At 36.0% G+C, this 11,873-nt stretch overlaps 1 long non-coding RNA gene across 1 annotated transcript; it reads right to left on the reverse strand.

The window, feature by feature from the left end:
• Nucleotides 1-4,305: 4,305 nt before the first annotated feature.
• Nucleotides 4,306-11,810, reverse strand: LOC128851298 (uncharacterized). Its single transcript, XR_008448623.1, has 3 exons — nucleotides 10,964-11,810; nucleotides 9,751-9,824; nucleotides 4,306-4,426 (listed from the first exon to the last, which is right to left on the reverse strand). It is a non-coding gene; the product is annotated as an uncharacterized LOC128851298 (long non-coding RNA).
• Nucleotides 11,811-11,873: the final 63 nt, after the last annotated feature.

Raw genomic sequence — 11,873 nt, forward strand, 5'->3', positions numbered from 1 at the left:
ATGTGCACGTGTACATTGCATTAAATTTGTTGCAGATATAGAGTACAATCTCAAAAATTTCATCTTTTTCTGTCCTCATGTGATGAACACCTGTATCTTTTTACAAAGGAATGTGATTTAACAGGAAAGAAGCTTGCTGCTTGTGTACCTTACTTCTTTTCTACATGTATTTTTATAGAAAATTACTTTTGGATACTTGTCTTATCTCCTTACATATGAATAATTTATATATATATCAAATACATATACACATATACATTCTTTCTGAACCAAAAAATTCACATAAGACAGTTCAGACATATATTTGCTTTTTGGAGATGCCTGGTTTTGACATTGCAACATTTTACAGATTAATTTTCATGACTGGAATATATGTTCTATGACTTTCAAATATGACAAGTGTTCATGGAAGGGAAGACAGTAATACCGCGCATTTTAAAGACAATAGTAAACCAGATTAATAAGTATCTGCACTGCAAGACCTGACTCCCTGACTCTAGTCACATTGGCATCAACAGGATTATTTTCAGGACTTTCATGAGCCTCCTATTGAGAAATAAAATCTTGAAAAGATAACAAGAATCTCTACTCAAATCCTTAAAGAGATCTAAGTAGCTAGTCTTGAAGAACAATGAAACTGTCATTAAGCAGGTATATATTTCCATGGTGACCTTTTCCAAAAGGTGTAAATCATGGATGGCTAATTAGATGGGTTACAGAAATGGAAATTATATGAGAGATTTTGCTTACCTGTATGCCTGTACAACCAACATGAACATGTGAGCTGAAATTCCCTACTCAGAAATACTTAATCCTTTTGTAAGCAATCCTACAGTAATCACTTCACTGTCTATGTTTTCTGTGCACCAACTGGAGAACTGGTTAAAACGTGCCAAATGCAAAACAGGTGTTAAACTTTCACTGAAGCTTTTTATGGTAAATTTGGTAGCCCAAAGTGTAAACAGAAGACAAACATAAAATAAATTGCAAACAGCACAGATTACTGAACACTCACAACTTGTACAGAATTTAGTGAACAACAAAACTTTTAAAACAAGTGTTTCTGATGGATTCTGATGGTTCAGTTTTCAATGGTTTTTCATCTTAAATTGCTACCTGCAATTCTAGTGCATTCAATAGCATAATAAAACATCATCTGGAAATGTGGTATTTTATTTCTTGTTTCTTCATCACAGCTTCATTAATTAGATACTGTCATTTCTCATGAAAGTATTAGTAAAAACATAAAAATAGCCAAAAGATGAAAGAATCTAACTGTATCTAAAGCTCTAGGGAGAGGGAGAGATGGTTTTGACTGATTCACATCCAGACTGTGCCTAGAACCTTCAATTTCAACAAACATGGTCTAGAGGGATTAAAACTTAAACAGGAGATAAGCTGGTTAAATTTCTGTTCCTTTCCACTGAAAAGTGTAACTGTGTCTCTGTATATCATCACTGCAAGGTGGAAAACAGCTTCTGCCTGAGAGCTCCTGAGACCTGTTTGTTAGCAGGTTGTTTCAGCTTTTCTAGCACCACTCAGCTGCACACAGGGCAAATACAATCTAAATGGAAGGAACCAAATGACTATTCATATTACCTTACGAGAATGTCTGGGGCAGTTTGACCTATATGTGCTGCTCTAGCAAATGTGCAGCAACCCTAATAGGTTTGACACAGGAGTCGCTTGATGAAATTCTAAGGTCTACGTGGTGCAGAAGGTCAAACTTGATGATCACAGTAAACCTGTCTAGTCTTAGTCTCTATGAATAAAATTGTTTTAACAGCTGGTTATAAAGCCAGCTTGATCCCTGTTTTCTATCAGTCTAGCAAGTCAAAGCAGTCAGAATCTATTGGTGAAGTTAATCTTTAAATTTTCTACTGTTCTTGCATAAGATTGATAACTGTACAGTTCCATGTAGATCTGTCAGCTTATCTCAAAACCCTTATTAATATTAGCAAGAGTTTTATGTTTTCCATGTTATCGAGCATACAGCGGTTCTCATCTATACAGTGATTTTTTTTTTCCTTTCAATAACTATAAGAGAACAGCACAAGGGAGCATATAGGATGTTCAAACTCTAACTGAGTGCTCCTAAATTAAAAGAAAAACAACACTGTGATTCTTATCCAAATTCAAACCCTAATTAGAACTGACAAGGTTTGTAGAAACTTCATAGGCAAAAAAAATTAAGATTTAAAAAATTAGTAACAAGCCAATGATATCTGTTCTGAATACTGATATCAAACCTGCATTCTCCATTTCACAAACTACATGAATGTCCTTACTTCATAACTATTTCCTTTGATAGTTTTATTAGCTAAATTGAAACAATACCAACAATAACCCCCCAAAAATTTAGTTTTCTGGTTTTACACCCCATCATGTATCATTTTCTACAACAACAATGCAGACATATGGCTGGTGACAATGACCGATGCGTTGACATTGCCTTTCATCAGTACATGCTTTAGCAAAAAATCTGGATTTAGAAAGATAGTTGCATTTATTAGCTAATAACACTTCGAAAATGCAAAGTACAATATATGTTCAGAGTATTATTTTTTAGTTTATTATCATCTAAGGCCATTTGTTTAATCAATTCATTCAATTGCAAAAGAGTAGCCGGGGAGTACATGAGACATAGTTACCTATTTTATGACAATTTAACTTTCTTCTCATGTGATTTGGTTAAAATTAACACTGGGATATCTAATTTATGGAAATCCCCATGAGAAAATACATAAACAATTTTTTAGAAAGAAGTAGAACAGCTTGAGGCTGAAAATAGATTTAACAAAGGGCACAGATCTTAAATTGTGCCTGTCCTTTGTGTTTGTGTAGTCTAATACTGCCTGCACTAATTTTTAATCAGAAATCTCCTGTCTTCACATTGGCTAAATGCAAAATAAGAAAAATCCTTGACCCGTATCACATTAGTTATCTCTGTAACATGAAATAAATCACCACAACAGATTTCCTCTGCAAAGGATAAACGTTGAGGTAAAATCTTGGCCCCTTTACCAGTAAAGGAAATTTTACCATGGTCTTTTACATACATTAATAGTTAACCCAGATGTCCATATTGAGCTGTCCAATGTTTGCCTTTGATACTAGTAGTCCTAACATACTAGTAATTTAGCTGGAAAAAGGAGAAAATCAGTTTTCACTGGTCATCCGGTTTCCATCACTCTTCAGCTGTGTCGTGTCTGAAGACCCCTCTTCCTGGCTGTGTATCTACACCTAGTGGAGATACGAACAGAGGTGACTGAATATTTTGAGGGTATGTAAGTCTAAATCCCTGTTATTGCTCTTGGTGCTGAATATCTGAAATAGTCCTTAGGTAGGTAGAGGAACAGATGAAAGACAGATAACAAATTCAATGTAATGCAAAATAAACAGCTAAAATCAGCAAGTTACTTGGAGGATATTTACAGTTGCTATAAATAGTTCTATTGTAATAGTGCAGACATATGTTTTTCCTCAAACTCTCCATCAGATACTGAGAAAACATAAGAACAAGAAATACCTACCCTCCCTTCTGCCGAAATGTGATTCTGTTCTGCAAAACATTGCAAATGACAAATGAACAAGATAATTTATATTTGATCTCCCTTTTCAAGATATGCAAGCAGACTTTTCTCAGTATCTACAAATTTCTACAAAGCTGCTTTAGTATCCTGCTTGGAATGAAGCCTTCTTACCAAAAAGATTGTGGGGTATTACTTGTTTATAAACAAAATATGTAGTGTGACAAAAAGATGGAATGGAGTAAGAAACCATCTTTATGTTTCTCAGCAGGCACTAAATAAAAGCGTAAGAGTATTTTGGATTTACAACCTCAGGAAAAGTTAAAATGAGCACTTTTATTTAAAGAACGCCTTTCATATACTGGGGAATTCCTTGGACAACATTAGTTTAATTCTTTTCCTGTTAAAATGAGAACTAAGAGTTAATTGTTGGAAGCAGTCAAGTACCCAAAGCATCCTTCTGTCTTTGTCTATTTCACTTTCTTCTACAGTCTTTTTTAATAACATGATAATTACACTGGCTTGTCGCAGGTAAAAGACTATGATTTCATCACAAGAAGAGAAATCAAGCAGAGATGAACTGTGAAGAAAAACATCAAGAAAAATACAGGTCAGCCATCTCTAATAATCGTCAGAACACTAGCGGTTTAAAAAAATATATATTTTTTGGCTTCATGTGGAAGGGGCTTTTCATCAGTCAATGCTTACAGAACTACTTGTTATAAACCATCTTTTTCACTGGTTACTAAATATATATTAAATCCTTGCTCACCTAAATAGATCCATAAATGCAGTTTGGTTACGCTTTTTCTTCTTGCTTTGCCAGCCTAAATAATCTTCGTGCTATATCATCCAGAAAGAGGTCAGACTCTGAAATGCTGTCAGTGCCGTGTGTCCTGCAGGTGGAAATACCACACAGTGAAACAGAAAAACAGAGATGTGCACTGTCCATATTTTTAGCTACAAAATATAATAGTCTGAAATCAAACACTGCTTGTAACAATGGACTGTCTTGCTGTATGACTGAAGAATCCTTAAATATGTAAGTTAAATGGGTGGAGAGGTAGAAAGGGAAAATAATTACTAAATGCTAGAAAAAAATAAAGCTCTCCAGCTTTCCTTGAGCTGTGGTTCATCCCTTAAGTTCTCTGATATGTTTTGTGCATGCTGGCCCCTCTGCTACAGCACCTCTGTTGTTTGCCTCTAGTTCTCTGTAATTTAAGACAGAACACCAGATCAGCAGGTGATCGTTGTGAGTTATCCATGTCTTTAGGGGCACATAGTGGTGATGTAAAACAGACACAGTGACTGTGTAGGGGTTTTGAAAATAGTATTGTTCTGTATTGTCCTTCAGAACTCCCCGAGTTCAAATTTCCTGTCTACATACCCACCAAAAATATACCTTTCAATTTCATGGTTTTTCTATTGCTTTGTGGTTTTTTTCTTTTCCTTTATGAAAATGCAAATAGATGGGTACTTTTCTGATAAGCAAGAACACCTGTTTTATCAGAACTACTGGATATTTATTTATTTTAAATTCAGAAACACAGCAGTTGGGAAAATACATGAATATTTTTAACTTCCATTGAGGAAAGCACACATCAGCAGTACTGAAATGGAAAGGACAATAGGAAAGGGCATAAGACTATCAGCAGCCTAGGAGTATTTTCAGATAATTGCCTGGAAAATATGTGGGTTTCACAAATCATTGATAATGATGAAATGCTTGGCTCTCTTCCTGTTATAAGTTCCCAAGCAGATGAGGTCCAGAATTCAGAAAGCCCCAGGAATTGAATATACAAGGTCAATTTACCTAATTTCAAATAGTTTTAATAGAATTTGTTTTCTCTTTTAGTATGGGCCAGTTTGTTCCACTATTTCACTTATTAAAGGTTTTATAAGCAGGCAAATTGCTAGTGGTGTCTCTCCTTCAGCCTTCTCAGCAGAAAGCAGGGCCAATTACTAGCAAAGTTCCTTGGAACACTGTAGGAGCAGTGTGGACAAGTCTGGAAAAAAGGAATGCCTACAAGGACAAGAGAAAAAGAAAGTAAGTGTGTGTGTGTGTGTGTGTGTGTTAGTATCTCTGGCCTACAGGGAGAACAATTGACACATGAACGATTTTCTGTAAAATGGAACAACCCAAAAAGCAGCTGCAAGATCATTTTGGAGAGCATATTTTCCTCTTTCTCCTACCCAAAGGGCATTCAAATATGTATGGTTTGTGCTCTCTCACAAAGGATCTCTAAGTGACAACATCAATGAAAATGCAGGAAAATGACCATGCCATCTATTTTGTCCTGTAATGTAGGGCTCTGAACTCTTCCTCTCCCTCTCTCCCAGCTTTCTGAAGGTATCTATTGCTTTCTGTATCTGTTCAATAAGGAAACTACCATACATATGTTTGTCCCATGAATCACACCTTGGTTTGGCATCCAAAACTTCTCCCTCAGAGACTCTTCCACACTCAAGTAAGGAGATATACTTATTTTCCAAAGACCTGACAGCAGGCAGACCATGTCACTTTGGATTAGAATTGGTATGAGAACTTCCATTTGGGTTTCAAAGAGATAAAAAAGATTATTCTTTTTGTTCACGCAGAAGACTAAGTTAAAATTAAAACTGAGACCCAATTGTGAATACTTATTTGTTTTTAATTCTGCTGCCCTAATTACTCATATACTGATGTTTGTGAAAACAAGGCTAGAGGAAATGAAAAATAGCTGATACACAAGTATTGTTTCCTATACAACCATTATGATAGAGGCTTAAAACCACCTGATTTCAATATACTTGTCTTTAAAAGAGAGCATAAGGTAGCAAAGCCATAGTGAAATCATTTTGTAACCTGAGGAAAATTCTCAGAGCTGGTTACTGGAAGTCACACTGGGAGCTCACATAAAAGGAGGGAATTTATGCTACAATGAGAATCTCAACTCCAACTCTTACAAACTCATTCTTTTTCATTACTGAAATGGTAGGTGAAGCACAGAGAAATGTGCCTAAGCAGCAATGAAGTTCCGAAAAGAGCTGTGTTCTTCTGACTCTAATTCTCTCTAAGCCTTAACTACTTAACTGCTTGTCATTATGGATCACAGCCTGTTAGCCAAAACAAGGTACAAGATGTACTCTGCTCTGAGCTATCCCTATTTGCTCTGTGATTTCCTTTGCTTTAGCAACATCCAGCTGAGGATGAACTGTTCACATTTCTGCCACAGTGAAGTCAAAGTTGCACTGACTTTGCTATTCTTTCAGCCTTAAGGGACTGAGGGTTCACAGGTACAAAAACAACGGAACAGCTGAATTGGAAAATCAAGTAGAGTTCAATCGCTTTTAGGAAAAACAATTCTTAAGCAAAAAAAAGATCTGTCATTTAAAACTGAGGTGCTACAGAATCGCCCATTGAAACAATCACATTTTTATTGTTACTTACAGTACTGAAAGTTGTGAGTGCACGTTAAATGCTATGCAAAAAAAAAAAAAAAAAAAAAAAAGTATTTATATCAACAACACACCAGATCATGGGGCCTATGAGGTATGGATCTGAAAAGTAGACATATCTCCCTATTAATCTCCTGATACGTTAGAAACAGAATAAACTCTCCTTCCTTCAACTTGTGTCAGCATAACCGACCCTTTAAAAAGAGCACTTGCGTCATAAGAAACACCTCTGCTTCAGAAGAATTTACAGCGGTGGGTGTGAATGGGTAACAAAGCAAATGTGCAGATAGAGGATGGAGACACAAAACAATGTCCATTCTGACAGAGTTTGTCTTCCTAAACAGGCCTAAGGAAACCAAATCTTCTGATTCCATCTACAGTGCTGATTGGCCACATCTTGAGTTGCAAATTCAAAAGGAGATGCAGTTACCGGTAATTTGATGACAGTCAGCCCAAACTCAGCCTTCTTTTATGTTGCATACAAATTCCTTCTGCCCTTGCCACACGTGATGGCAGAGACCTTTAGAACCGTGGCCCATTTTGGCCTAATGTTGTGATATGTCTATTAGAGTACAAGAAAAAGATGAATGGGCTAGGCTGTTCTGGGAAGTAGTAAATGACAAGTCCCAAGGTTTTTACCTCCAGAAGTCCGATTAAGTCTATGTAAGAGACCCAGTACTGTAAATTTAACTGCTAGGTAGGTTTGGACCTGAACTTAATGGTTGACTGAACACATGTACATACACAAGCAAAAGCAAATGACATCTCCAAGGCCACATGGCAAAGGTGTGGCAAAACAAAGCTCTTCTAATAAAGATCTTCTTTTCTGTTTAAGATAAATCCTGTGTTGTGACTGAACTTGCTAGCTTTCTACAGATGTACCATCTTGGCTTTCTTCTTTTATGCCATCATTCATAGCAGAATTTGTTTTAAAATATCTGTAGGAGCTATGGCTGCATCCACAGATATGCGAGAAGTAAACAGTTTAGTAGGTTTGAGTCTGTTTTCTCAAAGCCCGTTCTCTCCTTTGTGCTTTCTTTCCACACAGTATGCACCTTTACGACAAATGGCTATGCCTGTGTTTGATTTGAACATTGACTGACGAGTACAAGCTGGGCAGGGGGGAATAGAAGGGTACAGGGAGCAAATATTCAATTTTAAAAAACTTATGCCATAAATCACATCATAATTTTCAAGTGAAAAGGACATCTTCATTTTCTAAATGGGCCTTTTAAAATGATAGGCAATAATGGGAGAATAAGTCCATTATTCATTTATAAGGGAATTAGCATAAGAAAGCTGCTTAATGTGAGAGTTCAGAAAGCTCTGATTAATAAATTAATCCTTGCATTTTACAATAGGTCTATTTTTTGAGAATAATTTCTATAAGAAACTATTTTAGCAATCTCAATGTTTTTCTTCAGAAAATTTAACTCTTTATCAGCTACCCAGATCACTGACCAAGATCAATTTCATGTTGTGTTGATAAAAGCAAATCAATGTGCCTTTCAAGCACTGATAGCACTGCAAAGAGGAAAAGCTGGATCTAGGAGAAGACACATTTCCATCAGTGGTTGTGCAGCACAAAAGGGTACATCACACTGATGCTAGTAGTGAAGCAGCACAATTTAAGTTAATCAGAGGAGTAATGAATATTAAGGGAAAAAGAATTATAAGAATTCAGTTTTGAGATGAGTAGTCTGAATAGACAAAGATTTTTTTTTTTATTTTATTTAAACCCCTTTCATAATTCTTCTTTCTGTCAGTTGCTTTTTAGTGTGGACACAGTCTGTTAAAATTGTCTGCTCTTTCTTAGGTAGACTTTATAATTAAAAGTCTTTGCTTTTCTGAGAAACATTTGTGACAGATGAAACATTTTCCAAATCAAGTCATTGCTTTGCTCTCCTGTGAAGGCAAGTAAGGTATCATTCTCAATCTTCTCTTTTTATAAGAAGCCTTTTACTCTGTCTTCCTTTTTAAGCTTCAGTGAATCAGACCTTTTTATATGAATAACACATAGAAGGTTTATTTTATTAGTAGCATTGTTCCTAAGTAGATGTAAGTAATGCTATTTGATGCATGGCATCATTCCATGTCTATTTCTGTATTAACAATTGTATATAGTATCCTTTTTCTTTTTACAAGACGATACTAATAAAACCAGCACTTTCTGATTCCATTCCTCTTTTCCTCCATAATTCACTTCTGATGCTGTTATGTCCCTCCATGCAGGTCTAATGAGACTGGACAAATCTTTCTGATTACTTTTGCAGGGTCAGAAAGGATGCTTACAATGGGAAACCTGTGTTAAAATGTTAGTTACAATGAAACAGAGAATGGTCAATTCTGCTCAGACACATCATGTACCACAAAATATTTTGTGTGACTTACTCCAGTTTGCTTTCAAAAGCCTTGAGGAGAGGGTTAATGATGTAGTAACATAACAAGGAAGGTAGAAAAGGGAAAATAATGACGACGTTGTTAGTTTAACCTTGAACAATGGAAATGACAATTTACTGAGATTATCAAAACATTCATAGGGTGGTTTAACTGAGCAAAGGTGGAAAAGGGCCTGATAGGCACATGCTGACCTCCTCAGTTTAGGAGGCCAGTCTTTGCACAATGACAGAAAGTCTCAGTCACTAGGTTTGTGTCCTTCCTATTGGATAATGCAAACGGAGTTTCCTTACTTGGTCTACTGCTTACCCATCGACAGCAGAACAATAAAAAACCTCTATTTTGGTTATCAGAACAATGGAGTCTCACTTCTGGTATTACTGACCTTTTCTCCTTCACCAGCAGTGTCTTCTGGTACAGTCAACCTGTTGGTTCTCATCACACCTTTAGTCTGTAAATCTAAAAGACAGTGCACTGCTTTGTTAAATGGAACAGGACAGCAGGTGGAAAAAAATCATTGTACAGAAAAATAATAATATGCATCTAGACTGTGTAACAGTTCTTCAGAAATTAATCTTACTTAAATGCAAGCCAGAAGCAGCAGGTCCTTAAAAGGAACCGGACAGATCACATTTCTTAAAAAGTCTCATATTGCAAAAGAGGGGAAGACACTCTAGAAAACTGTTCCTAATTTATGTTTTATTGCAAATTAAAGATGCAGACAGGAAAACAGAAACACCATTATTTATTTGCATTAGAATGTTTCCATCAATGAACTCTCATTTTGAATTATATCTCTGATTTCTACCATCACTGTTTTGGTTTAATTTATGATTTGTATCTTTATTTTGATTTAATTTATGTTTTATTGCTGCTTAAATTTGTTTGGAAAGAGCTATGAAAGCTTGGTTAAATCTATTTGGCAAAGCAAGACTGTCTTTGCAAGAAAAATAATAAAGTTTGCCAGGCTCATGAGCCTAAGGGTGTATCATTTAAATCTTTCTCTTATGCTCAATGAAAAGAAAAGCCCTTAGAAATTACTTCTTTCGCACTCAGTAAAAGCCTGCATTTAATTGTTCTTCCCTTCGGCATTGCTCTTGCTCACAAGGAATTAAAAAAAATCACTTTCACAAGTTCCTTTAAGATCCTATTTATATTCTTCCTTACTTCATTCCTGTTGTCCTAGTTCTTCTCTTGAACTGTTTTCCACATCATTACATTCACAAAAGCCACCTTTCTCTTCTATCCCAGCCCTATCCACAAAGCAGACATTCGGTAGCAGTTGCCTTAGCAGATCTACCGATTCTCATGCTTGCAAGGATGATAATTTTTACTCTAAGGGTATTTTTGCTATGCACATTTTTGTATCTATGTTTCTGTATGTCTATGTTTTCCAGCCTTCACTGTGAACCTACAAGCAAAACCAGCAGAAAGACATGAGATTTAAGGACATCAATTTGCTGAACTTCACTAGCTAACTGCTGGTTGTGGATTTATTCAAGAAAAGAGATTCGTTATATTAGTTTTTATACTTTTTCTTTACTATTCAAAATTCTAGCATAGCAGCATTTCTGTCTCAGTAACAATTTAAGACCTACCTATAGTCATTAATTACTGTCTGTATACTATTGGCTCCTTAGACCCAGAAGACATGTTCTCATCTGTTGGTTGAGTATTTAACATGAAGTGTTTCATCAAAGACCAGCCTAGTCAGGGTTCACAGTCATGAAATAAAAGATACAGCCTGATGGAATGACATTGATTCTCTGTCCTTTCCAAAGATAGGTGATAAATTAAAAACAATAAAGTATAAGTTGAAGCACATGACATTTCATTTCTGGCTAGCTAGGGAGGGTAATGTATGAGCCACAGGCCAGGTCCATTAATCTCATCTGGCCAAATATGAAACTTCACATATAACAGTACTTCATCTAGTTCTTGTTTTCTTTTGCTTGCTTTGTGGTCTTCCTATAAAATTCATCATCAAAATAAAAATGAGCAAATGAAAAGTGGTGTTAAAAATTATGTCCATAAAGTATGTAAATATTTTGCACACTACACAGTGAAAAGAATTTTTTTGCACATATGTGAACCAATTAAAAATTCAGTTCTGGAGTACTGCTTTCTTTTGAATATTGTGTCCATAATTACATCTGTTTCTAAGTATGAGGACAATATAGAAAAGGGAACACAAACATAACCAAGCACAATCCTTTTAATTACTGCTTTCCAGTTTAGTCAGTGTCCTATTCAGCCATTCGTGTCAACTCAAGGTGTCTCAGAGCCACTTTGCCTGCTGGTCCTTCTTACAGCACAGAACAGCATTGTCACACTCTTCAAGAGGCGGGAAAGCAAAGAAGAAACACAAAAGTTCAAAGTCCTCTGGCTATAACAATGTCTTAACCTTGGCTTCAGGCTCAAGTTCCCCAGTCCACCACCATAGCAGCTGCTGAAAGCAGAGTATTAACTCCGTAATTGAGTCATGTCTGTAGCCTGCTTGTGGCTTAG

Source organism: Cuculus canorus, chromosome 2 (genome assembly GCF_017976375.1).
Source record: "Cuculus canorus isolate bCucCan1 chromosome 2, bCucCan1.pri, whole genome shotgun sequence".
NCBI classification, from domain to species: Eukaryota; Metazoa; Chordata; class Aves; order Cuculiformes; family Cuculidae; genus Cuculus; species Cuculus canorus.